Consider the following 24,917-nt stretch of genomic DNA (forward strand, 5'->3'; position numbering starts at 1 on the left):
TATATCTGGAGACTTGGGTTCGGATTCTAGTTCTTGCACTGCCACTAAATAAGAATACTAATGTTATAACAAGATTAATGAAAATATTGCTTTTTAAAGTAACAGAAGATTTTTAGAAAAATTGTGACTGCATATTAGATTGAAAAATAGTTTTTTCCAAAAAGAATCTCATTTGAAGTGTATTAAACTGTAATTATGTGTATATAGTTATTAAATGTATATATATGTATTTATAAATATGTATGTAAAAGTATATATAAAAATTTGTATGTGGTGTAAAAGACATGCATTACTAAGCCAGACAACTCCAAAATAAGTAGGATAATGAAACCTGGGAATTTTTCAGCTGCCTTGAGAATGTCTGATTTTGTATTGATTTAAGTAAACTAAAGACTGGGCTATATTTCCCCAGCCACCAAGTTTAAATATAGTTTGGAGGGATAAATATGAAATTTATGGGAAGATGACAAGAAAAGACTAAATAGATATTTTGAACAATAATCTAAACTTTCAAAAATGAAAGTAATTTAATTGTCTACCCTTCCTTCAGAATTCTTTTTTTTCCTTTCAAAGGTACCATATCTTCTCAGTCACAAAGGTTCTTAACTTCAGTCAATCTTTATTCCTTCTTTGACTCCCATATCCACTCAGATGTCAAATCTTATTATATCTACATTCACAATATCCTTTACGTTTGTCTCACTTTCCCTACTTAAAGCCATCACTCTAGTTCAGACTTTCATTACTTTTTTTGTTGTGTACTGAAATAGACTCCTAATTTGGTCCCAGTTTCAAGACTTTTCTCACTCCAACCCATCCTCTGCACAATGTGCAAAATAACCTTCCCAAAGTATGGGTTGGGCCATGTCCCTACTTTTTCAAAAATCTTCAGTTAAGTGATTCTCGGTTGCCTAGATGAAAAAATATGAATGCCTTAGCCTGGTGTTTGAACATTTCACAATCATAATTTTCCCCGAATGTTCAGTATCTCCTCTCGTATTTATTTGTTGGGTTTCTAATTGTTTTAAATTTGCAATTAGTTTATTAATCTCCTTGTCTAATTTTGTTATAGTATGGTTTTAGGAATATTTATTTCCCCTTGAGAACCACTTTAACTGAATCCCAGAAATTTCAGTACATTATATCATCATTATTGTCTTTTACACAGTTATTGTTTTTGTGAAACAAGGTTCTGTGAAACACAGTAGGTACTCATCTATTAACGGAATGGGCCAAACAATTGTGGTAGATTAGTGAAATGGGATGTTAAGGTGCTTTAAGAAACAAATATGATGGTTACAGAAAAATATGGAAAAGCTTTACTTGAACTAATGTTAAAAGTAAGCAGAGTCAAGAAAATAATATATACACAGTGATTACAAGAACATAAATGAAAAGAACCACTAAACAACAAAAATGAACAAAGAACAAGCAGAGCCCCAAAGAGAAATAAGAAGATACCTTCTCCTCACTCCTTTGCAGAAATAGGAAAGGCATGGATGTGGATTATATACATTCTCAGATTTTTTTCCATGTATTAATCACTTTTACTAATTTCCCCCCTCTTTTTTCTTTTAATAAAATATTTATTACATGGAATGGCTTTCTGAGATAGTTGGGGAGGGATGTGGGGAAAGTTTTAGCATGTAAAAATAATTTTTAAAAAAGATTTTAAAGTTATATCTTAGACATTTATGTTGTACTTAGATTCATAGTAGTGAATTGCCATTGAATGCCAAACTCCAGTTTATTGCTGAATAATTCTTAATGTACTGGGTTTTGTTTTTGGTTGTTGTTGTTGTTTTTACTTCTTGAAAAACAGAGGAACACTTCCGTACAGAATGGGCAGGATTAATTTTGTAAATGCCAAAACTAAAGACGGAACAAATATACATGTTTTCATTTTTGATATTTTTAATACTGTGTTACCCAGGTTACATGGGGGGAAAAAAGCTACAAAACCTTAAAAAAAAAAAACCAGATGTCTGCACATATAGAGTTGTCAGGTTCATACACTAGCATTATGGCATAATTATAGTGGATAACTTAAAGAATTTTTCTGATTAAATTGTTAACTTGAAGGAATTTTATCCTCTATTTCTTTTATATATCTTACATAGCACTTAGAACTCTGTATATACTTAAGGCATACCATTGCTTCGATAAATGTTGATGACTTGTTTAAACAAGCACTTTATAAAAAACTGACATGTATACTTGATTTTAAAAATAATAAAAACATCTTAATTCTTCTATGCAACATGACTAAGGTGAAAATGTATTTAATAAGAATGTATGTGTAGAACCTATATACAATTGTATGCCCTCTCAGCGAGAGAGTGGGGAAGGAAGGGGAAATGAGGGGGAGGGAGGGGAAAAAATTTAAGATATATGGAAGTGATTCTAGAACACTGAAAACAAAATAGTTTAATTTAAAAAAAAGAAGCCCTCCCCCCAAAATAATAAAAACAGCTCTAATCCAAGTCCAGATAACTCTATAGCCTTGAAAAGAAAGGAGATTCATAAGTTAGGAAAGGTTGTAAGAATGAGGCACCAGAGCCCTGAAATTTATTCAGCCTATTGTTAAATAATGTGAGATCACTAAACAAAGTACTTGGCATCTGGCTAAATTATCCACATGCAAGCCTTCTTTCTCAGTTTCCTCTAGTAGTTGGTGGTGCCTTCAGGAAGATCTGAGTTCAAATTCTGCTTCAGGTACTTAGTAACTGTTGACACATAACTAGACAAATTAACTTTTCTCAGTTTCTGCAACTGTAAAATGGGGATAATCACAGCATGTACTTCTCAGGGTTACTGGGAGGATCAAATGAGATAATAATTGTGTCAAAAAAAAAAAAAAGAATTGCTTAACACAGTGCCTGGCACATACTAAACTCTGTATAAATGTTTATTTCTTTTTTCTCTCTCACTTTACCACATTAGGAAGTGGTATTTCACTCCTTTTTATCCATGAGACTGCTTAATGTCAGAGTATGTAAAACTTCCCTCTGCCTCCTAAAGACAGTTTTATGACACTGCCTTCAGTTGTTTTTTTTTTTTGTTTGTTTGTTTATTTCTGTTGAGTCATGTCCAACTCTTTGTGAACCTGTTAGAGGTTTTCTTGAAGGTGTAATAGTTTGCCATTTCCTTCTCCAGTCCATTTTACAGATGAAGAAACTGAGGCAAGTAGGGTTAAGTGACTTGCCCATGGTCACACAGCTAGTAAATGTGTAAGGCCAGGTATAAACTCAGGAAGAATCTTCCTGCCACCTAGCTGTCTTCGGACTTACTAGTTATCTTATGATGGCCTTTATTAGTTCTTGCTTTATTCAAAATGATAGCTAATTATAATGACAGCTTATATCAGTTAAACACTTCAAGGTTTACACAATACATATCAATTATCACAACAAACCAGTGAGGTAGGTTTTACAGGTTTTCACAGATGAGGAAACAAGGTCAAAGAGATTATTGTTTCTACTGATAATGTGCTCTAAGGTTTGTTAAATGCTTTACATATCACCCTCACAACAGCCTTGTAACAGTGTAGTTATACTCACTTTATAGAGAAGCAAACTGAGGCTGAGGGGTTCTATAATGCAAATGGGGTTTGCATTATTTTATGTGAAATTGGTATTCTAACCCTAGTCTTTTTTAAAATTATATTTGAATTTATTTTAATCTTAAATACAAAATAAGAAAAAAATTGCCATGTACATAGCAGAACATAAAAGAGGATTCAATATAAAGCAATAAATTTGAATCTCAAAAAAAACCCTAAATAAATACAACTACACATTGTTTTCACAGCTGTCCATCTTGTTTTTTGCTTCTTTGTATCTTTTTTTTTGTCCTGTGCTGTGTTCTTTTTACTTTATTTTTCCCCTTCTTCTCCCCACCCAGAAGGCTACTATCTATGTATCTATCTATCTATCCACATATATACACACATATACACTCAAATGCATATACATAAGGCCACATTATGCTTATTTCTACTTATCTGTTTCTCTGAAGGGTGGATAGCATCTTTCTCTGTATGTCCAAACCTTTCCATATTTTTGTAAATCTACCAGCTCATAGTTTCCTACACCACAACAATATTCCAACCCCAAATATAAATACAGCCATTAAGTGGAGCTTGGGCAGGGACCTATTATAATCCAATCTATCAAAATTTACCTTCCTTTGGAGAGGAGAATGAGAGGGAGAAGATGAACTGAGTTACCCAGTTGACTGGGTCCCCATTCAGGCTGCTCAGTCTACTCACAGATTGTGTTTGTTCTTTGTTTTCAAAGAGGACCATGACATCAGGGAAATGATGACATGACTTGCAGTTCACTTTGATTTGAATGAAGGAGGGCTGTGCAAAGTCCCCAGCCTCACTTTCTCCTCTGGAGCCTGGCTTAGAGTGAATGTCATGGTAACTGTTTCTCTTTGGAACAGCAACCCTGAGGGTTTTCCCCTCCCTGCTTGATTTTTTTTTCTTTTTTTCCAATTAAATGGGCCATCCTTTGACTCACTTCTTAAAGAGACCTATTCACTAAATGGGCATTACCTCACTCTAAGTGACTAGCCTTAGCCTAAAAGGGCCAGGGTCTCCCACTGCATCCTGGGCGATCTCCAGTCATCCTGATGTGTATCTGGCCACTGGACCCAGATGGCTCTGGAGGAGAAAGTGAGACTGGTGACCTTGCACAGCTATCCATCAAATCAAAGCCCATCTGCAAGCCATGTCATCATTTCCCTGATGTTATGGTCCTCTTTGAAAACAAAGGACAAACACAATTCCAACCCAATCACATTCTATCTGGGAGATTATGAGAGTTTTTCCCCCGATTTTTCTGTATTCTCTCTGTTCTTGGCAAGATAGGTTTTAGTTATACGGAAAAATTTTTTTTTATTATTTATTTATTTATTTATTTATTTAACTTTTAACATTCATTTCAACAAAATTTTGGGTTCCAAATTTTCTCCCCTTTTGTCCCCTCCCCCCACCCCAAAACCCCGAGCATTCTAATTGCCCCTATCACCAATCTGCTCTCTCTTCTATCATCCCTCTCTGCCCTTGTCTCCATCTTCTCTTTTGTCCTGTAGGGCCAAATAACTTTCTGTACCCCTTTACCTGTATTTCTTATTTCCTAGTGGCAATAACAGTACTCGACAGTTGTTCCTAAAACTTTGAGTTCCAACTTCTTTTCCTCCCTTCCTCCCCACCCCTTCCCTTTGGAAGGCAAGCAATTCAATATAGGCCAAATGTGTGTAGTTTTGCAAATGACTTCCATAATGGTCATGTTGTATAAGACTAACTATATTTCCCTCCATCCTATCCTGCCCCCAATTACTTCTATTCTCTCTTTTGATCCTGTCCCTCCCCATGAGTGTCAACCTCAAATTGCTCCCTCCTCCCCATGCCCTCCCTTCCATCATCCCCCCCACCCTACTTATCCCCTTATCCTCCACTTTCCTGTATTGTAAGATAGGTTTTCATACCAAAATGAGTGTGCATTTTATTCCTTCCTTTAGTGGAATGTGATGAGAGTAAACTTCATGTTTTTCTCTCACCTCCCCTCTTTATCCCTCCACTAATAAGTCTTTTGCTTGCCTCTTGTATGAGAGATAATTTACCCCATTCCATTTCTCCCTTTCTCCTCCCAATATATTTCACTCTCACTGCTTGATTTCATTTTTTTAAGATATGATCCCATCCTCTTCAATTCACTCTGTGCACTCTGTCTCTATGTGTGTGTGTGTAATCCCACCCAGTACCCAGATGCTGAATAGTTTCAAGAGTTACAAATATTGTCTTTCCATGTAGGAATGTAAACAGTTCAACTTTTGTAAGTCCCTTATGACTTCTCTTTGCTGTTTACCTTTTCTTGCTTCTCTTCATTCTTGTGTTTGAAAGTCAAATTTTCTTTTCAGCTCTGGTCTTTTCATCAAGAATGCTTGAAAGTCCTCTATTTCATTGAAAGACCAATTTTTCCCCTGAAGTATTATACTCAGTTTTGCTGGGTAGGTGATTCTTGGTTTTAGTCCTTGTTCCTTTGACTTCTGGAATATCCTATTCCACGCCCTTCGATCCCTTAATGTAGAAGCTGCTAGATCTTGTGTTATCCTGATTGTATTTCCACAATACTTGAATTGTTTCTTTCTAGCTGCTTGCAATATTGTCTCCTTGACCTGGGAACTCTGGAATTTGGCCATAATATTCCTAGGAGTTTCTCTTTTTGGATCTTTTTCAGGTGGTGATCGGTGGATTCTTTCAATATTTATTTTGCCCTCTGGTTCTAGAATCTCAGGGCAGTTTTCCTTGATAATTTCATGAAAGATGATGTCTAGGCTCTTTTTTTGATCATGGCTTTCAGGTAGGCCCATAATTTTTAAATTGTCTCTCCTGGATCTATTTTCCAGGTCAGTTGTTTTTCCAATGAGATATTTCACATTATCTTCCATTTTTTCATTCTTTTGGTTTTGTTTTGTGATTTCTTGGTTTCTCATAAAGTCATTAGCCTCCATCTGTTCCATTCTAATTTTGAAAGAACTATTTTCTTCAGTGAACTTTTGAACCTCCTTTTCCATTTGGCTAATTCTGCTTTTGAAAGCATTCTTCTCCTCATTGGCTTTTTGAACCTCTTTTGCCAATTGAGTTAGCCTATTTTTCAGGGTGTTATTTTCTTCAGCATTTTCTTGGGTCTCCTTTAGCAGGGTGTTTAGTTGTTTTTCATGCTTTGCTTGCATGTCTCTCATTGCTCTTCCCAGTTTTTTCCTCCACCTCTCTAACTTGATTTTCAAAATCCTTTTTGAGCTCTTCCATGGCCTGAGCCCATTGAGTGGGCTGGGATACAGAAGCCTTGACTTCTGTGTCATTCCCTGATGGTAAGCATTGTTCTTCCTCATCAGAAAGGAAGGTAGGAAATACCTGTTCACCAAGAAAGTAACCTATAGTCTTATTTTTTTCCCCTTTTCTGGGCATTTTCCCAGCTAGTGACTTGACTTCTGAATAATCTCTTCACACCCACTTTGCCTCCAGATCTGCCCAGCCAGCGCTTGGGGTCTGAGATTCAGATGCTGCTGCCCAGCCTCAGGGCTTCGGCGGGGGCAGGGCTGCTATTCAGTGTGAGTTCAAGTTCAGCTGCTCATGTGGGGGCATGGCCGCCTCTCGGGGCTCAGTTCCCTCAGGGGGTTTATGCAGAGACCTTAAACAATGTATCTGGGCTCCTGCCTGCTTGGGGAGCCCCAGTCTGCTGCTGCCTCCCGAGGGGGCCTGAGTTATGGGGGCACCCCACTCTCCTCTCGACCCTCCAAGGAGACCCTCTCACCGACCCTTGTCACCTGTGGGTGGAGGGACCCATGCGGCCGCTGGAGATTCTGTCCCTGAAGCCTAATTGGATCCACTCCTCTCGGCGCCTTGCGGCCAACGCAGGGCTGGACTGGGCTCCAGGTCCGCAGCACGATGGACCTTTTGTGAGAGGTTTTCAGGTTCTCTGGAAGAGAAATCTCATCCTCTCCGTTGTTCTGTGGCTTCTGCTTCTCCAGAATTTGTTGGTAGTTCTTTTTTACAGATATTTTATGGGCTGTGGGTTTGGAGCTAGTGTATGTGTGTCTTTCTACTCCGCCATCTTGGCTCCACCCACAGGAAAATTTTAATTTAAAATAATCATAATTATCCATTTCACACTTTGATATTTTTCTCACCTTATAACATGGTTGAAGGTCAGATACTACTGAATCTAGTTCCTTCACATCTTTTGCCTCTGGTTTCCTTTTAATTCCTGATCCTCTCCTCTTCTAAATGAACCCTGTTGTTATTTCTTCTGACTCAGTAAAGTATTCTTTTAGTAATTTAATTCGGATGGTATTACATAAATAGATAGGTGAAACTCTCACTTTTTAAAAATTATATTAACTTTACCCATTTACAATAAATATTACTGCAACTATTTAGTTTTGTGTTTATATTCATATAGCGCCTGTGTCTATTTTGGTAGGTATACTCTCATTTTTTTTTTAATACTGTGAAGTTATTTTATATGGTCTAAAACTATTGATGAATATGGCTGACACATAGTATAATTTCCCTATTTTTCTCTTTCGATTAAATCTGATTTTAGTTTTGACTTTGTCTGAGATCATAATTACTATGCCTGCTTTTTACATAAATTCTATTCCTGATGTCTGTTTTATGCTTGTATGTATCTCATGTTTGTAGCATTTCCTAAAAGCAACATATTGTTGAATTCAAATTTTTAATCGGCTCTCACTTTCCATTTTGTAGGTAAATTCATCCCATTCACATTCTAAACTGTATTACTTGTACATCTTTCTTCCTCCTGTTTTCTTCATTGTCCTTCCCAAACTATTCCAAACCCTTCTCACTTCTCTACTTAATTTCTACCTGCTACCTTGCCCTCTTATTCTTTAATCTACCCCCCTCAAAGAATCCCTCCTATATCATCTCCTTCCACACTATCCCTTTATTCTCTTATTTCTTTCTGAATTTAGAAGACTTTTATACCATTCTAGATACATGTATTGTTCCATCTTTAACCCATTCTCCATGAGTGTAGGGTTCCAGAATTTCCTGCCCTCTTCCTCCATCTAATTCTTCTATATCAGTTTTTCCTCTGATACCTCATTTGTATAAGATAATTACTCTTTTTCCCTTTTCCTACATATTTTTGCTTTTTAGAATTACATCATGTTGAGCTCTACCCAGCTCATTCTTTCGAACTACCCTATTACTAATGACAATCTTAGACATACAATTTACATATCCACATATAAAAAGCAAAAAAATTGTCCTTATTAAGTACCTTGTCATTAGTCTTTGACATTTACCTGATATTGCTCTTAGATATTGTATGTCAGATTTTCTCTTTAGTTCTGTTCTTTTTCTAATACAGTCCCAAAAATCTGTCAGTTCATTGATTGTCCAGTTTTTTTCATTCAGGATTATACTTCGCTGAATATGATATTTTCAGCCATAATTCCAGTTCTTTTATTCTTCAATATTTAGTGTTCCAAGACCTGTGATTTTTTAGTGTAGTTGCTGCTAGGTCTTGTGTAATCTTAATTGTGACTCCACCATGTTTGAACTGTTTTTTTTTTCTTCTTGCTCATAATATTTTCTTCTTAACCTAAGGGTTTCAGAATTTGACTTTGATATTACCATAGGTTTTCCTCTGAGGATCTCTTTCAGGTGGTGATTGGTGGATTTTTTCTATTTCTATTTTCCCTTCTTGTTCTAACACTTCAGGACAATTTTCTTTAATTATTTCTTGAATTATTATGTCAAGATTGTTTTTTTGATTGTAGCTTTCAGGTAGTCTGATTATCCTTGTGTTTTTCTCTTCTTGACCTGCTCTCCAGATCAGATGTTTTTCTTATGAGATATTCTACAACTTCCTTTTTTTTTTTTCCATTCTTTATATTTTGTTTTATTATTTCTTGGTCTCTCTTAACTTCACTGGCTTCCCCTTGCCCAGTTCTAATTTCAAGGAGGAATTTTCTTCCTGAAGACCCTGGATCTCATTTTCTAGTTAGTTGACTTTCTTTCATATCTTCTTTTCCTTGGATTGGCCTTACTTTTTAAAAAATATTTTTCTTCTGTGTCTTTTATTTGATTTTTGAAGTCTTTTTTGAGTTTTTCTGTGAATTCTTTTGGGTGGGTGACCATCTGACATTACTCTTTGGGATAAGAGAGGTGTTTTTCCTTCAGTATCCTCCTCTGGAGACTAACCTTAGTTTTCTCAATTCCTACAGTAACATCTATGGTGGGGGTTCTTTCTCTTTTGCCTACTCATTTAAAAAAAATTAGCACCTTATTAGCATAAAAATCTTTAATCCTGAAATGTGGGGAATGGTACCTCTGACCTCAGGTCCTTCTTACTGGTTTTTTTTGAGCTTTGTCCTGGACCCAACCTCTGTACTTCTTTCTTTCCCCCATCAAACTACAGCTGAACCCCCTGGCAGATTATACTGGAAATGCTGTTGCTCCCTGAGAACCCTCTGGTGGCTATGACCTTCAGTTCTCCCCTCTGGCCTTTAACTAAGACCAAGAACTCAGCTCTCAGGTAAGTACCCACAGCCAGCAGTATTACTACCCCACTGCTTCTGCACCCACTGGGTACATGCTAGTTCCTTCTTGCCCATGACCACTTCTTGGCAGCACAGCTGGGCCTGGTGTCCCTTAGTAGAGGTTTCCTCAATCTTCACCACTCAGATGCCTGACTCCCCACACTGTCAGGGAGTTGAAAATTCCTGTGGTTGAAGTCCAGAAGACCTCCTAACTCAGCTGCCCGCAGGACTTGCCCTTGTTATTTCAGGAAAGCTAGCCGGGAATTGTTTGCATTTCACTTGGACTGAACCTCCTTCCTGGGATCTTTCTTTGAATCTTCTCTGATTGTCTCAGGAAGACAGCTATTCTACCTCAACTCTTATTTATTTTTCCCATTCTGTGTTGACCCTGAGGCTCTATTCTGTTTTATTTGTGGAGGAAATCTGAAGAGCTTGCAATTTTCTGACCTATTCCACCATCTTCCCAGAATCATCTCCCTTAATCCTAGTCTTCCTCATTCACAACTGTATCTTGAGAATCAGCATTGTGGGATAAGAAATAGAGGGGGTAGACCAATGGAATGGGTTAGGTACTCAAGACACAGTAGTCAATGAATATAGCAGTTTACTGCTTGATAAACCCAAGGACCCGAGCTTCTGGGATAAGAACTCACTGTTTGACAAAATCTACTGGGAAAACTGGATACCAGTGTGGTGGAAACTGGTCAGAGACCAATGTCTGACACTGTACACAAGAATAAAGGCCAAATGGATACATGCTCTAGGTACTATAAACAAATTAGGGGGGCAAAGAATAGTGTATTTGTCAGATTTATGAAGAATGGAGAAATTTATGACCAAACAAGAGATAGAGAACATTATAAAGCCCAAAACAGATAATTTTGATTATATTAAATTGAAAAGTTTTTGCCCAAACGAATCTTGGTTGCCCAATGCAACCAAGATTAGAAGGGAAGCAGAAAACTGGGAAAGAATTTTTGCAACTAGTGTGTGATAAAGGCCTCATTTCTAAAATATATAGAGAACTGAGTCAAACTGACAAGAATACAAGTCATTCCACAATTGATAAATGGTCAAAGAATATGAACAGACAGTTTTCAGAGGAAGAAATTAAAGCTATCTATAATCATATGAAAAAAATGCTCTAAATTACTATTGATTAGAGAGATGCAAATCAGTACAACTCTGAGGTACCACCTTACACCTACCAGATTGGCTAACATGACAAAACAGGAAGATGATAAATGTTGGAGATATGGGAGAGTTGGAACGCTATTTCATTGTTTGTGGAGCTGTGAGCTGATCCAACCATTCTGGAGAGCAATTTGGAACTATGCCCAAAGGGGTATAAAACTGTGCATACCCTTTGACCCAGCAATATCACTTCTAGGACTGTATCCCAAAGAGATCATAAAAATGGGAAAAGGTCCTACTTGTACAAAAGTATTTATGGCAACTCACTTTGTGGTGGCCAAGAACAGGAAATTGAGGAGATGTCCATCAATTGGGGAATGGCTGAACAAATTGTGGTGTATAAATGTAATAGAATACTATTGTGCAATAAGAAATGATGAACAGGAGGACTCAGTAAGGCCTGAAAGGACTTATATGCACTGATGCTAAGTGAAATGAGCAGAACCAGGAGAACATTGTACACAGTTTCAGCCACAGTGAGCAAGGACTGTTTCTGGTAGATCTAGCTCTTCACAAAATGCAAAGACCCAAAACATTCCCAAAGGACTCTTGAGGCAAAATGTTATCCATATCCTGAGAAAGAGCTATGGAATCGGAACACAGAATGAAGCAGATTATTTTCTCTTGTGTTGTGTTTTGTTTTGGTTTGTTTTTTCTCATGGTTTTTCCCATTTATTTTAATTCTTCTATGCAGCTAATGTAAAAATGTGATTAATAAGAATGTATGTGTAGAATCCATTTAAGATTGCATACCATCTCAGGGAAGGAGGTGAGAAGGAGAGGGAGAAAATCTAAGACTTATGGAAGTGATTGTAGAAAACTGAAAACAAATAAATTAATTAAAAAGAGAGAGAGAGAATCAGCATTGTGTACTGTGGCACTAGACTTAGCATCAAGAAGAGTTCATTAGGGCTTACTATTTGCCAGGTACTATGCTAAGTGCTGGGGATACAAAGAAAGTCGAAGAATATTCCTTGACTTCAACTGGGGAGACAACATGCAGACAACTTTGTACAAACAAGCTATATACAAGATAAATCAGAGGTAATGAGCCAAAGGAAAACACTGTAATTATAAAGGATCAGGAATGGGTACCTGTGGAAAAGATTTTAATTGGGTTTTTAAAAGCCCAGAAACAGATGAGGAGGAAGACCATTCCAGGCATGGGGGACAACCAGTGAAAGTACTTGGAGATAGAGTTCAAGTCCCACTTCAAATAATAGATGTGTGATCCTAAACTAGTCTCAACATCTTTGTGACTCACTTTCTTTATATGTAAAATGAGGGGTGAACGTAATGACTTAGAACAGGTTCAAAAATGGCATAGTATAAGTCTTTGTGGTAACTAGTAAGAGACAGCATTAATCCTACAGTCTTTCTTGACTCCAAATTCAGCATCCTCGTTTTCATACCGGGCTAGTTTGGTTTTTGCTACTACTACTTATTCCTTTTAATCTACTTATGTTGATGGGAGTAAAATTTTTTTTTCCTTCTAGGCCTCAGTAATATTCCACTATAGCCATATTCTCTATTTTGATCAGCTCCTTACTCTGCAAAAGTATGCAAAGTATGAATATAATTTCCAATAATAAACATTTTTCAGGTGCTTACTATGTGCCAGGCACTATGCTAAGCACCAAAAATAAAAAAGGAGGCCAGACAATTCCTGTCCTCAAAGAGCTTACATTCTAATGGGGGAGATAGCATGCAACACACACAGAGCAAGTTATATACAGGATAAATATTTGGAAATAATGGAAAGAAGGCACTAGAATAGAGGGATTGAGGAAAGCTCCTCCTGAAGGGGAGGTTTTTGTTGGGACCTAATAGGGAAGGTAAGTCATTGGAGCAGAACAGAGAGAGCATTTCAGACATGTGGGACAGTCAGAGAAAATGACCAGAGCCATGAGGTAGAGTTATCTTACTCATGGAACAGCCAGGAGGCCAGTGTCATGGTGTAAAAGGACTAGAAAAGTCGAAGAATACTAGCTTATAAAGTGCTTTGAATGCCAAACCGAGCATTTTTATTTGTTCCTGGAGGCAATAGGATGCCACTGGAGTTTGCCGAGAGAGGGGTGGGGAGAAGTGTTGGGAGATGAGTGACCTGAATGGAAAATCACTTTAGTGGCTGAATTTTAAAAATAATTTTTATTTAAGGATTTCTCAAAGTAGATTTAAATTTTTTTTTTTAGCATTAGCCTAGATGGATGAATATGTATTCTTATCCTGTAATAAAGGAATTCATTTCACTTTTATGGAAACAATCACCTCTCCTGGAAAAATCCTAAACAGTATAGTTTTGAATTAATGCACTTAAATGCTTGAAAGTATTTAATTAATTGAAATTGATTTTCAGCAAAAATTGACATTTTCAAGAGCATCATTTAAGTAATATTTTGCACTAAGAACAATTTTTTTTCTGAACTATTCTTTCCAAGAGGTGCTTATATGAGACATAAAGTGTATTTAAAATGATGGCTCGTAGAAGTCACAGCATCTCAGAGTTGGTAGGGGCTTCATAAGCCATCTAGTCCATCATAAAACCTAATGAATATCTCCTCTACAATATCTAAGGCAAGTATTTTTCATTATTACTTCTAATGAGGGGAAATGTACAGTTCCTGAAGTAATCTAATATACTTTTGGATAATTCTATATAATTAGAATTTCTCTACAATTTCTATCCATTGTTTCTAGTTCTGCTCTCTGAGGCTAAGTAAAAATTTTGAATCTCTTTAATATGATATACCTTCAAACATTTGAAGAAAGTCATGTATGTACCCTAATATTTCCCTTCTCCATGATAAGTATCACCAGTTCCTTCCTTCTGTCTGCACATAGAATGACCTTTAGGCCCTTGAACATCCTAGTCACCCTCCTCTGGATATTTTTCAGCTTAGCAGTAACCTTCCTAAAATGTGGTATCCATTAAAAGACAGCTAAACTTAGCCTAACTGCAGTGGCTAATACAGGTCCCATAGGATAGATGATAAAAAAATCTGTACACAATATTCACAAATAGGAGGACAATATTAAAAGTGAAGACTCAAGAGACCAGGTAGGATGACCAAGATTTCCTGTTGAGTCTTGAAGAAAGCCAGAGTTGTCTAAAGATGTAGGTGAGTAAGGAAAACATTCTAAGCATAGGGAACAGCAACTACAATGGTGTTCTCAAACTGGAGATGTGCTTTGTTCAAGGAAAAGCAAATAGTCCAGTAATGCTGAACTGCAGAGGATGTGGAAAGGGGTAAGATCCAAGACTGGAAAAATAAGAAATGCCAGATTGTGAAGATCCTTAAATACCAAACAGAGGTCTTTATATTACAGCTTGGAAGTAATAAGGAGCCAGTTTTCTTAAAAATTAATAAAAGTAATGAACTAGTAGATAGAGTTAATAGGGTTGTAGCCACTGTTCTATCACTGAAATGTTATTTTTAATACTAAAAATTCTCCCAGATGCCTTGTAAAATGTTGCTTTTGTTCAAATAATGTATTATCAGATACTTCTCAGAAAGTCAAATCCTTTCAGGATATCTAATACCTATCTTATTCTATCTCACAAGATTGTTATTAGGATCAAATAAGATTATGGGCATACGGATTTTGAAAACTTTAAAATACTATAAAAATGTGAGCCATTCCATTTCTTTGACATACAACTTTAGTGTATAGAACTCAACACAATGAAGACTCAGTAAATCTTTTTTTTTTTTAACAAATACAAATTGAGGCTGTAACTTTTTTGGTATGTTTCCTAATTTTAAAAGTGTTAGCATGAGATGTAGTGTAGTCTTGTATTAACATGTATACTTGTGTTTTAATAGGACTATGGTTCAAACCATTGTAATTTTTTTTTTCCCTGAATTTTATAACCATTGCTTTCCCTCAATCTGCTTAGCTTCTATTCTTGGCTTTTTGGCTTAAAAATCTGAGTTTCATTTCATTGTATTGTCCTTGTCTGTTTTGTAAACATACTATTTCCTTTGCTGAAATAATATGGACACATAACAGAAGTAATTATAAGCAGAAACAGTTTGACTTTATATTAGCCTTTTTTAAGACTTAGATCTTCATAAATCAGATGTGAATGCATTAGTATTTGTAAATGCTTACCATCAATTTCCTTCTTATTTATAGATCATCAGTTTCTATACATTTGTAATTTTTAACACATATTTCATTTAAAAAAATTTTCTTTATTAAATTTTGCTCTAATCAAAAGTACCCATCCCTTCCCTTAACCTTTCTTTGCTGATACTCCCAAAAGCTATTTATACATTTCATAATTTTTTCTTGAAGACACTAAAAAGCATCATGAAGAAACAAATCATAAATCCAGTCTTAATGCAAGTGCCAATTCAATTTAATTCCAATTTCTTAAATACTGTTATGCTTTTAACACTATCACAGATACTGAAGGATAAAGAAGAAGTAGAAAGTACACAACCAGCCCCGCTACATTTGTTTGTTGACTTCAAGTACTTGGCTTCACTTTTAAAGCCTTTCACAACGTGGCTCCAACCTATCTCTCCAATCTTGTTCTAGTATTTTACTCCCTTTCCCATACTCTACTGTTCTACCCACAGCAGTCACACATGTTATGTATGTCTCCTGCCTCCATGCCTTCACTCTATCTGTCCCCCATGCCTAGAAAACATGCCTTCCTCACCTGAGCCTCTTGGAATCCCTTGTTTCAAAAAAAGTAAGTCAGTAAAACCAACCAATATTCTAACCTGTCAGCACATTTAGTACATATATTCGATATTCCACATTCATAGCTTTCTACCTCTCCAATGCAGGGAGAAAGATGCATATTCTCAGCTCTTCTCTGGGGCCAAGCGTGGTTATAATAATTACACAGGTTCAGTTTCATGTTACAGTTCTTTAAAGGTATTTATGTTATCATAGTTATTTGTACATTTTTTGTTTATTTCTTTTTACTTCATTCTGTAAACCTTTAAGTTTCCTCATATCTGCAAAGATTTTTGTAAAAAATTAGTAAAGCCACCACAATTGGATCCTAACATTTCAGATTTACATTATTTATAGGTGAGGTGGAGGCTCAATAATAAATTTGCCTATTTCCCCATCTGCATGCAGGTATAATCTATATATGTATCAAGGCATCTTCCATGAAGGTAGTCCACAGTAGGTCAAGCCAACATACATTTGGTTGAAAGATTTAGTGAATATACGATGAGCCCCACTACATTTGTTTGTTGAATTCAAGTACTTGACTGGATAAAGTGAAATACTGCCTTGAAATTTGGAGGTGTGCATATCTCTTTGTATGTTTACATAATCATGGTTAGCAGAATTGAGAGTTCCCTTCAGGATTTTTAAAGCTAATTAAGATAAACTACTTGAAAATGCTCTATTAAATTTGTTAAGTGTTGTTGGCACCAGTTCAGTCTTCTCTTTTCTAAAGCAATGACATCCTTTAAAAAATTCATATTCTACTGTGTTTAGAGGAATTATGACTAATTTTAGAGTTGTCTGTGTAAAACAAATAACTAGAAAGCCCATATATGAAGCAAATTCTAAAAGGCACTCCAACCTCATGCTGAAAACAACTAACTTGAAATAAGCAAAGTCAACAGGGATGATAAATTTTGTTTCTTATAGATCATTGTGCTTGTAATAAAAATGAATATAGACTTTTTAGGACTATATAAGCCAGTGACTACATAAAATTTATTTACAATTAAATGATCATCATTAATATTTCAGCAGTATCAGTCAGGTGAAATATTTGAACCAAGTAGCATTACTAGTCAAGATTTATAAGTGACTGACATTAAGTATTTAAGACCAAGAGCCATTCTACAAATGATCAAAGTGTAACCATTTTCTCAAAAGAAGAATTGCGAACTAAATAGTAATCACATTAGATTTCTACAAATCACTAATAAGAGAAATGGAATTTAAAGCAACTCTTGAGGTTTCAAACTACACCCAGCATACTGGCAAAGACAGTGGTGACTATTCAATGGTGAAGGGATTGTGGAAAGATATGAAGTTGGTGAAGCTATGAATTGTTCCATCCATTCTGGAAAAAAGTGGGAATTATGAATTATAAATTAGATTTTCCATATCTTTTGATTCAAAGATCCTACACCTAGATGTATAGTACAGGGAGGTCAGAAACAGAAACAATGGTCTCATGCACCATATGTTTATAGCTATACCTTTTTGTAGTGGTAAAGAACTGGAAACAAAAATAGAGGCCCATTAATTGAGGGATGGCTAAAAGCATGGAAAGATATATGAACTGAAGATGCAAAGTTAAGTAACTGTCAGGAAAGCAATAAACATGACTATTAAAATGTAAGTGAAAATAACAAAATAAAAACTGCTATTAAATTATAAACAACTTTTGGGATAAATTGGTCCCCAGCAAAAGATAAGAAAAGCTACCTTGCCTTCCTTTTTGCAGAGATGAGTGACAATAGGCATAACACTGTGTGTCATACTAATTTGTCACACTAAGTTTGGCTCATTTTTTTCTCTTTATGTTTATAAAGGGATGACTGACTGAGAGGGAGAGGGGAGAAGTATGCTTTAGGGAGGGGGAGGAGTATGCTTTACGGAACTGTAAAAACAAGATCTCACTGAAGATTTATCCTAATAAGGAATAATATGTAGAACACAAAGAAGCATGTTTGCAGAACTTAGAGTTTTCACAGCAAGGTTAATAGAAATGAATAAAAATAAAAATTGAAGAATGAATATAATTATAATGGCTAAACTTGTTCATGAAGAAGGAATGAGAAAATATGGTTCCCTCCCTTTTTTGCAGGGGTGGGAATCTGGATGTGGTTGAGTATACTCATGGAATGCCTTACCTAATGTCCCTAAGAGGGACAATATATACATGTTAAAAATTAAGAAAAAACATTTTTTTAAAAAGAAACTTTCAATACAGTACTTTAAGAAATCCATGACTTTGTCTATGTGAATACTCCCTTTTATAATCTATCCATGCATTTTCATCCTATTTTTTCTTCCCCCATATTATCCACAGGGTTTCTGTACAACTCACAGGAGGCTTTCCTTTAGGTCTTTACATTTCAGTTTAGCAGTCACTTATCTTTTTAAGATATTGTGCAGATGTTGGGTTGTAATGTTAATATAAGGTTAATAGTGGGGGAGGGAAGAGAAAGCTCTTTCCAGCTCATTAATAGGCCTCAGACATATTTTGTTAATTTCTAATGAGACACTGGGTAATGAGAGTCAAGCCCTCCACCCCTGAAAAGAGTATATATATTCTGAGGTGAAATTTTGCTTAGGAACTTATTTTTTTGGAAGAAGGTTCCTGTGCTAGATGAGACTCTGGGTAGTGGTTTTAAGAAATTCTGTCTGTTGGTCTTTCTTTTTGTGATTTCTGTTTGTATTTTCTCTGAAGTTCAGGGTGCTGACTTTTTCCCCTGAACTTAGTGAATGATACCTGTGCTTGATTAAAGTAGATTGTTGACCCCTCAAAAGTTCATTTTCTTTTAGAAAAACAGATCTAAGAACCTGTACAGCAGGCCCTCCTGTGTATGCCAGGGTCCTTGGTGACACATGGGTCCATTTCTCTGTGCTGTCATTCATTTCATAATGTCCTCTGTATGGTTTCTGTTAGCATTTTATATATAAGGATGTATTTGCTTCTTAGAAGCTTGAAACTGAAATAATATTCTTTCTTACGTTAAGAACTATAAATAAATCGATACTGCTTACTACAGAATATACATATGCATACGTACATTTATAAACATCTCTAATTAGGAAGATCTTTCTCCTTTTTGGGGAATCTTTATATATTGGAAATTTATTCTCCCTTTCCAGTAGAATCTGAGCTAGCATTCATGTTTAGAATCCCTAGAGAAAAAAATCATATGTACTTTTATAAGACCTTGGAGACTTACTCTGAGGAGTACATCTCAAGGTCATTTTTCTGACACACATTAGAGGTCATCTAGCCTGAATCTTTCATTTTGCATTAGAGGAAAGGGTGTCTATCTAGAGTGAGTTGTCCATAGTCACACAAGTAGTTAGGAATAGAAGGTGATTTGAACCTGGTTCCAAAGCCTTCTTTCCCTTTATCATACCACCTTTTGGAAGGGCAAGCAAAGTAGGATCTTTTATTGTTTTTTTTTAGACAAGTGCCTGGATTGAATCTTGCCTTAATCAACCAACTTACTAGGAGTAAAGTACAGAAACAAGAGTTTCTTTAACTGCAAACAGTATATGTAATGTTATATGTTAATGTGATTAAAGATCTTCCTCACCCATTAATGGGCCTGCCCATTAAGGGGAGTTTGATAAGGGGAGTTTGACTTGGGAAAGATTTGTAGGAAGGCCCATACCTTTTGTTAATAAGGCCCTGGTTCTCAAGTGTTGGGATGGCCACTGTCTCTAAAAAAAAGGTATAAATACTCTGAGGGTGAGGTTTTGCTTTGGGGCTTAGTTTTTGGAAGAAGCTTTGTGTGCTAGGTGAGACTCTGGGAAGTCACTAAGGAGCCCCGCCTTCCCCCCAACCTTGAAAACCCAGATGTTGGTGCTTCCCTCTCTAGCAGCTATGGTCAGACAGTTGGATCTATATGTTGATTTGTGTTGTATATTCTTTGCTTTTGATGGAATTAAATTAAAGCAAAGTATCAGCAAAGCTTAGAGAGATGCAGGATTTCTGGCTTAGTGAGAAGGCAGATGAAATTCAGTTTTATGCTGATAGTAACAATCCAAAGTGCTTTTATGATTCGCTGAAAGCTGTTTATGGACCAAAAACCTATGGTGCATCACAACTATTCAGTGCTGATGGAGCCACATTGATTAGTGATAAGGACATGATCCTAGAGAGATGGACTGAACACTTCCATAGTGTTCTCAACAGACTGTCATTAATCAATGCTGAGGCCATTGACCATTTACCTCAGGTTGAAGTCAATCCCTCCTTGCTGAACTTCCAACTGAAGAAGAGGTTTCGAGGGCCATTAGCCTCCTTTCATGTGGCAAAGCACCTAGTGCTGATTCTATTCCAGCTGAGATTTACAAGGTTGGGGGACCATTGCTCATACAAAAACTGACTGAAATTTTCCAGGTTACATGGAAAGAGGAGGCTATTCCCCAGGAGTTCAAGGATGCCTCCATTGTCCATCTCTATAAAGGTAAAGCATATACATTGTCCTGCAACAATCATGGCAGGGTCTCTCTCTTAGTCATTGCTGGCAAAATCCTTGCTAGGGTCCTCCTTAAAAGGCTGTTCGAATGCAAAATGTACGCTTGCCAAAAAGACTATTTTATGGAGAACTCACATTGGGTAGGAGATCACATGGTGATCAGAAGAAGTGATACAAGGACACTTCTTTCAATTTGACCATGCAACATGGGAGACACTGGCACAGGACCACTCAGCATGGCACACCCACATCAGAAAGGGTGCTGTCCTCTATGAGCAAAACAGAATTGAGAGAGCACAAAGTAAAGGTAGGATGCACAAATTTGGAGTATCCACTCCAAACATTCACGAGGACTATCTGTGCCCAGCCTGTGGTAGAGCATTCCAAGCTCATATTGCTCTGATCAGTCACAGTCGGACACACTGAAACTTCACTTTATGATGGTGATGTTATTTTGGTCCTCTTCGAGAACGAAGGACAACAACAACCAACTAATGTCAGACAGTCTGGAAGTGCTGTTTGTTGATTTCCTGAACTAAGTGAATGATATATGTGCTTGATTAAAGGAGACTGTTGACCTCTCAAAGGTTGCCTTTCCTTCTATAAATGCAGATCTAAGAACCTGTGATAGCGGGCCTCCTTGTGTATGTCTAGGTGCTTACTGTTACCTCTTTCACCTGTCCTTTTTCTTTTCATTTCCACTGCCCTTCTACAGATCTTCATTGCATCATTCCTGTTCCAACAGTCTATTAGCCTCCTCTTTCCCCACTCCAGTGTGATGATAGTAACTAGCAATATGAACAGCATTGAGATAAGGTACTTTTAAAACAAGGGTGTGGGGGACAGGGGGTGGAGAGGAGGGTATGGTCACAATGAAAATTGAATGTTTGGAGAAGAATGATTGTGCTAAAATTGTAGTTATGTTCATATGTGTATAGGTATGTAAAATATGTATGTAATTTACGTATGTTAAATTCTGTCTCAAACCTTCAACAAGTCTCTTTACCTCTGAGTCTTAGTTTCCTCACTTCTAAAATGGGAAGAAGTCTACAAAAGTTGAACTATGACTTCTATAAGATCATTCCAACCTCTAATCTATTAGGAGGACTAGTTTGGGAGCTAGTTTCCTCACAGATGCATGTGTGGAATGGTTGATTTTTAAATGGAAGAATACATCTTCCTCTGAAGAGAGATGTTTAAGAGCTACTAAGGATAGATACACAGCTGAAGAGATCACAATTTTCTTAGTGAAGTGGAAGATCAGGTCATGGTTATATCACATGAGGGACGTAGTAACATGGACAATTGGACAATGGTGAAGGAGTATGTCTAGGCAGTAGAGTATATTTTCTGAAGACATTGCTAGAATATTGGACAAGAAACCAAAATTTATTATTATGGGACAGTTTGACAGCATAAATCAAATACTCAAATGTATGGTGTAGGTTATCAGGCATGAGTTATAGAGTTATAAATCTCCTAAAGAAGTGAAATTGAAACAAAACCTTTTTTTTTCACTCAACATTTTCATCCCAGAGCTCATAGCCAATTCATGATCAAGTCAAGACCACCCTCATGATACTATTGGTCCTCTTCAAGAACAAAGGAACAACAAGAGTGTTCAGTATTAACTCCTTTGAGTTTTCACTCTTTTTTCAGTCACCATGAAATATGGAGTATTAAATCAGACAGGTTTACAATATTCTATAAAATGATAGTGAATTATGCTTACAGCACTAAATTAATAAAATTCCTAAGAAATTGGGAGATGTAAGTTTAGAAATATGAACTTTTAACAGAAGTATAATGATTTGTTTGTAACTTTTTTAAACAAGTGCTTTCCTCACAACTTCATGAGGTCAGTAGAGCAAGTAATAGAATACTCATTTTGCAGATGACAAAAGAGACTCAAAGAAGATAAGTGGTTACAATTGCTACATACAGCAAGTGACAGATCTAGGACTTCAAGTCAGTTTCTCAGCTCCAAAGTCAGTAGTGTACTTTCCATTTGCAACAAGCATGTTCTAAAGCACGAATAATTTTCACAGGCTAAAGAAAACAAACTTTCAGTAAATTTTAGAATATAATGATGACACTCAGAAAAAAAAGTTTAATATGGTAACACACTACCTTTTTAATCACTTTGAAATGTCCTGGAGATCTGGCAGTTCTTCCTAAAAGTATCTCTAGGAAACTGTAGGAAGTTTCTGAAAGCAAACCTTTCAGAACATACTTGCCTCTGTCATAGCAATCTTAGAGCAACCATTCATTGATTAATAAAACACTAAGCAAGTACTATTTACTGTCTCTGTCACACATACCTGTGCTAAAGACATCCGTAAGCCCCTGTATTGAATGATTGTGCCTACTTTAAAAAAAATCAGGTCAAAAGGAAAATGCTCAGAAGCTTTCTCTTCTAAACCCTATGGGTTCAAAGTTTTAGCTACTAATAAAACATCAGGGAGTTAGAGAAAAAGAACTAGGAAGAATCAAGATAAAACTGAATTTTAATTAACTGTGTTTATGACCATTTAATTATGACAACATGAATTAATCTTTGAAGTGTGTGAGGATAGTTCTTCATCTGGTTAAAAATGTAAGAGTTGGGAGGGACCTTGGAGGTCATTTGGCTCAACTTTCTCAATTTATAGGAAATTGGGGCCTAGAGAGTTTAAGTGACTTGCTCATAGTAACACAGGGTTTGAATGGCAGTGATAGAATTTGCACCTGAGTTCTTGATACATTGGATAGAGCACTGGGCTTGGAGGAAGACTTATCTTTATGAGTTCAAATCCAGTCCTCAGATGCTTACTAGCTGTGTGACCCTGGGCAAGTCCTTAACCTTGTTTGTCTTAGTTCCTCATCTGTAAAATGAGTTGGAGAAAGAAATTGTAAACCACTTCAGTATCTTTGCAAAGATAACCACAAATGGGGTTACGAGGAGTTGGACAGGACTGAAACAGATGAATGACTGAATGAACCTATGGCTCTACTGTACCATTGTACCTTGCCAAACAAGTTTAATGTTAATAAGACATTAGAGGGCTAGTTTAACCTTAAAAGAAGCCATTTATTTAAAAGGACTTTGTGCTGCTAGTAACAAATGCTTCAAATTACAAACTACATTTATTTAGTCATTAATACCTTAAAAGACCCCTATACAGAAACAGAGATAAGAGTTGGAGCTTACAGATGAACTTGAATGTGACAAAAAAATTTTTTTCCAACATTAACTTCTTACAAATATAACCTTTCCTTAATTATAAAAATTAATGAGACATTACAGTGAGGTAGTAGAAATAACACTAGATAGGCAGTCAAGAGAATTGAATTCTAGTTCTAACTTGGTCACTTTCGTTGTCATATGATATTAGGAGGAATTGCAACTTCTCTGGGCCTAAATGCCTTCATTTATAAAACCCACCTGTCTTCAGTAGGTTGGAAGATTGTGCCCAAGGCTAATGGCAGAGTCAGTTATAGAACCCACATCTCCTGACACTTTCTATGTCTAGTTTGCTTGGAATTTGGGACTCTTGAAGGGAAGCAGCATTCATAGCATTATAGTAATCATTTATTGTTTCATGAAACATTTATTAAGCACCTATTATGTACTATGTGTAGAGCACTGAATTATATACTGCATGCAGAACACTTTAAGTTCCAGTGGCTCCCTGTTGCCTCTAGAATAAAATATAAAATGCTCTGTTTGGCATTTAAAGTCCTTCATAACTTAGCACCCTCTTACCTTTCCAGTCTCATTACACCTTACCTCTTGAAATTTACTTTTGCACTCAGTGACAATGGTCTCCTAGTTTTTACGAAAACATACTCTCTCAGCTCAGAGCATTTTCTAGTGCCTCCCCTCTTTAATTTCTGTTTATCCTCTATACATTATACTAGTCATTTTTCAGTTGTGTCCAACTCTTTGTGACCCCATTTGGGATTTTCTTTGCAAAGATACTAGAGTGGTTTACTGTTTGCTTCCCCAGATCTTTATAAGAATCTGAGGCCAGATCTGAACTCAGGAAGAGGAGTCTTCCTGCCTCTAGGCCTGGCATCCTGTCCCCTGCACCACCTAGCTGCCCCAACAACAAGAGCTTGTTTGTACATGTTGTTTGCTTGTTGTCTCCCCCATTAGATTATGAACTCTTTGAAGGCAAAGACTATCTTCTGCCTCTTTTTGTATCTTAGATTAGTGTCTGGCATATAGCAGGTGTTTAATAAATATTTATTAATTAACTATTAAACTGGTTAAACTTAAGAGGTAAAAATAACTGGGGTGTTTTGTTGACAACCAAGCCAACTGACCTGATTTGTTTTTGACTCAGTTACTAAATAAAGTGTGGGTGTGGTGGTTTTCAGCAGTTGGGAGAGGTTGATTGAATCAGAAAATGAATGAGGCATTGTTTACATCATTTATATAAATATGTCAGTGTTTCTTCAGATAAATAATGATTAAACTCAAGGATAAGTATTATGAGA

The 24,917-nt window shown here is 36.4% G+C and overlaps 1 long non-coding RNA gene across 1 annotated transcript in view; it reads left to right on the forward strand.

The window, feature by feature from the left end:
* LOC140501231 (uncharacterized) overlaps positions 1–24,917 on the forward strand; it is a 50,597-nt gene that overhangs the window by 4,868 nt on the left and 20,812 nt on the right. The window contains exon 2 of the long non-coding RNA XR_011966105.1: positions 9,960–10,076. This is a non-coding gene — a long non-coding RNA (uncharacterized lncRNA). The remainder of the gene's footprint in view (positions 1–9,959; positions 10,077–24,917) is intronic.

Source organism: Notamacropus eugenii, chromosome 4 (genome assembly GCF_028372415.1).
Source record: "Notamacropus eugenii isolate mMacEug1 chromosome 4, mMacEug1.pri_v2, whole genome shotgun sequence".
Classification (NCBI taxonomy): domain Eukaryota; kingdom Metazoa; phylum Chordata; class Mammalia; order Diprotodontia; family Macropodidae; genus Notamacropus; species Notamacropus eugenii.